This window comes from Esox lucius, chromosome 11 (genome assembly GCF_011004845.1).
Source record: "Esox lucius isolate fEsoLuc1 chromosome 11, fEsoLuc1.pri, whole genome shotgun sequence".
In the NCBI taxonomy this organism is placed as follows: Eukaryota; Metazoa; Chordata; class Actinopteri; order Esociformes; family Esocidae; genus Esox; species Esox lucius.
Window position 1 is genome coordinate 46,857,869 of NC_047579.1, and position 4,521 is coordinate 46,862,389.

The following is a 4,521-nucleotide window of genomic DNA, read 5'->3' on the forward strand; positions in this document are numbered from 1 at the left end:
TTGTAGTACACATACTGGAGAGAGAGAGAGACCTTCTTGTGTAATTGCTCTCCTTCTCTCACACACATGTAAAATTACCACTGTCACATATACAAACCTAAATTAGGAATGCAACCAAGCTCAGAACCAATGTGCCTTCAGGGCCGTACGCAAACAGCAATGAGCTCAACACCACTGAAGGCCACAACGAAGCGGAAAGTCAACTTTTTAGGGATACAGATCCATTCTATGACAACAACCTTAATAGATAAGCATGGACACACTGACACTTGTCACCATCTATATCAATCAATCTAGCACAAATATGATCAATGCACGGACCAGCACCACAAAGGCAGGATGATAAAATATGCTGTAACTCACCATTTGTGGTCCTTCGTCTGGGCAAACCTTTCAATGACTTTGGGAATTAAGTCATGTAGCTGCTGAATCAGCCGGCTTTAAATGGACAACATGGCCTATGCGTTGAGTCACGGCTGTCCCATGATATTGCGAGTGAAGGTTTTTACCCTCTTCAAGGTGGAAAAGTTCCTCTCTGACACCTTCAGGATGCTCATCCTTGCTGAACCAAGTTCCTGCAAGGTCAGGTTCAGCTGGTGAGCATAGCAAGCGAACAAACTGGGCATGTCTCTCTCTCTTCATTAGTGTCTGTACCCATCGGAAATTTCCACTTATTACAGTCGCACCATCATAAGTCTGAGTGAGCAGCTTTTCTCCCAGCTTCAGTGGATCCAGTACACCCTTGATGCTATTAGAGAGGCTGAGTCCAGTTTAAACTGTGACTTCCACAAGCTCCAAACCTCTCTGTCACTGTATTGTCAGGCAACATGTATCGCAACACAACCCCCATTTGTGATTTACAGGAGACATCAGTTGTCTCATCTGCCTGTATGGCAACAAATGATGTCTTGTCCACTTGCTTGGCTATCTCCTCCCTGTACACTCCATACATACAGTCTAACAGTTTGTTTTGTACAGTGCTAAAGGTCCCTTTGAAGATGGGCTGAGCGTCATATAGTGCCTCTGAAGTCTCAAATCACCCTCACACATTTTCTATAGGTATCTGGCGTTTGTGAAGCTATCAAGCTAGCTAAAACAATCTACCCTCCTTGCTCTTCTTGCCGACCAATGTTGGCGCCAGACAGACAGACAGCCTATCAGGTCTGAAATACGAAATGACGATGTAGTGGGGCTACTGGCTTTCATCGCCACTTGGCATAACATTTGTGCGATCTACATTGATCACACTAACATTTTGAGCATGCATATTAATATTTTCACACGTACAATGTACATTGCATTGTGATAGAGGGGCTAGCCCCACATTCACGCTTAGCCTATGGCCTACTACTGTGAACTCAAATCGGCAGAACGCAGTCTGAAGCAGCAAGGCAGGGACCAATGAACATTAAATAAAATCCTAACACAAATTATATGCAATTTAGGAAGATGCTATATTCATAGATAATAAATTATAGGAAATAATGTTTGAGAAATAAAAATAACATCATTTTGTTGCAGTTCTTCCTGTTGACAACAGGTGGGGCTGTGCCTCACCTGCCCCTAATGACCAGTCGCCCCTGTTGCCATTTGTACAGGTGCTGGTCATAAAATTAGAATATCATCAAAAAGTTGATTTATTTCAGTAATTCCATTCAAAAAGTGGAACTTGTATATTATATTCATACATTACACACAGACTGATATATTTCAAATGTTTATTACTGACAACTAATGAAAATCACAAAAATGTGAATATTACTTAAGAAAAAAATACTTTTAGAAATGTTAGCCAACTGAAAAGTTTGAAAATGAAAAGTATGAGCATGTACAGCACTCAATACTTAGTTGGGGCTCCTTTTGCCTGTATTATTGCAGCAATGCGGCCTGGCATGGAGTTGATCAGTCTGTGGCACTGCTCAGGTGTTATGAGAGCCCAGGTTGCTCTGATAGTGGCCTTCAGCTCTTCTGCATTGTTGGGTCTGGCATATAGCATCTTCCTCTTCACAATACCCCATAGATTTTCTATAGGTTTAAGGTCAGGCGAGTTTGCTGGCCAATTAAGAACAGGGATACCATGGTCCTTAAACCAGGTACTGGTAGCTTTGGCACTGTGTGCAGGTGCCAAGTCCTGTTGGAAAATGAAATCTGCATCTCCATAAAGTTGGTCAGCAGTAGGAAGCATAAAACTTCCTGGTAGACGGCTGCGTTGACCTTGGACCTCACAGTGGACCAACACCAGCAGATGACATGGCACCCCAAACCATCACTGACTGTGGAAACGTTACACTGGACTTCAAGCAACGTGGATTCTGTGCCTCTCCTCTCTTCCTCCAGACTCTGGGACCTTGATTTCCAAAGGAAATGCTAAATTTACTTTCATCAGAGAACATAACTTTGGACCACTCAGCAGCAGTCCAGTCCTCTCCCAGGCGAGATGCTTCTGACGCTGTGTCTTGTTCAAGAGTGGCTTGACACCAGGAATGCAACAGCTGAAACCCATGTCTTGAATATGTCTGTGCGTGGTGGTTGAAGCACTGACTCCAGCTGCAGTCCACTCTTTGTGAATCTCTGGTCGTCTTCTGGACAGCTGTCAAGTCAGCAGTCTTCCCCATGATTGTGTTGCCTACAGAACTAGACTGAGAGACCATTTAAAGGCCTTTACAGGTGTTTTGGGTTAATTAGCTGATTAGAGTGTGGCACCAGGTGTTTAACCTTTTCATAATATTCTAATTTTCTGAGATACTGAATTTGGGGTTTTCATTAGTTGTCAGTTATAATCATCAACATTAAAAGAAATAAACCCTTGAAATATATCAATCTGTGTGGAATGAATGTATACATTATACAAGTTTCACTTTTTGAATGGAATTACTGAAATAAATCAACATTTTGATGATATTCTAATTTTATGACCAGCACCTGCACTTGCATTTGCCTTCATTGCACATCTACACCTCTCACTTGTAACATACATTATACTTAATACTTGCAAAGTTTCTTTGACTCTGACACTGCTTTGCAAGTCTGATAAGGACGTTTACAGTTGCTACATGTACACATCTAACTCAGGAACCTATCCTGCTGCTATCCCTGCATTTCAATTGCACATGCACCTTCAATTTGCCTTCATTGCACATTTAGAATGGCCATTTGTACTTGCATTTGACTTCATTGCACATCTATACACCCGCTTGTAACATTATACTTAATACATTAATGATGTAAAAGAATGAGACAAAGATAAATTATGTCAGAATCTTTTCCACTTTTAATGTGACCTATAATGTGAACAATGTCATTGAAAAACAAACTGAAATCATTGAGGGGGAAAATTTAAGATAAAAACCTTACAATAACCTGGTTGCATAAGTGTGCAAAGCCTCTTATAACTGGGGATGTGACTGTGTTCAGAATTAACCAATCACATTCAAACTCATGTTAAATAGAAGTCATTACACACCAGCAAAAGTCATGGTCCCCAGAGAGCTTCCAAAGCAGCAGAGGGATCACATTGTTGAAAGATATCAGTCAGGAGAAGGGTACAAAAGAATTTCCAAAGCATTAGATATACCATGGAACATAGTGAAGACAATCATCATCAAGTGGAGAAAATATTGCACAACAGAGACATTACCAAGAACTGGACGTCCATCCAAAATTGATGAAAAGACGAGAAAACTGATCAGGGAGGCTTCCAAGAGGCCTACAGCAACATTAAAGGAACTGCAGAATTCTCTTGGAAGTACTGGCTGTGTGCTACATGTGACAACAATCTCCCATATTATTCATATGAATGGGCTATGGGGTAAGGTGGCAAGTCTTTTCTTACAAAGAAAAACATCCAAGCCCGGCTGAAGTTTGCAAAAACAAACATCAAGTCTCCCAAAAGAATGTGCGAAAATGTGTTATGGTCTGATGAAACCAAGTTTGAACTTTTTGGCCTTAGTCAGGGTGGAGGGAATTATGAACAGTTCCAGGCAGTTTTGGCACAAAACCTTCAGGCGTCCATTAGAAAGCTGAAGATGAAGTTCACCTTTCAACACCACAACGACCCAAAGCACACATCCAAATCAACAAAAGCATGGTTTCACCAGAAGAAGATTAACGTTTTGGAATGGCCCAGCCAGAGCCCAAACCTGAATCATATTGAACATCTGTGGGATGATCTGACGAGGGCTGTGCACAGGAGATGTCCTCGCAATCTGACAGATTTGGAGCGCTTTTGCAAAGGAGAGTGGGCAAATATTGCCACATTTAGATGTGCCATGCTAATAGACTCCTACCCAAAAAGACTGAGTGCTATAATAAAATCAAAAGGTGCTTCAACAAAGTATTAGTTCAAGGGTGTGCAGCTAGGTTGTGGGTTTTTATTTTTTTATTTCCCCCCTCAAAGATTTCAGTTGGTTTTTCAATTGAATTGTTCATGTTATAGGTCACATTAAATGTGGAAAAAGTTCTGACATGATTTATCAGTCTTTCTTTGACAAAATAAATACACCACAGATTAAGCACAAGGTA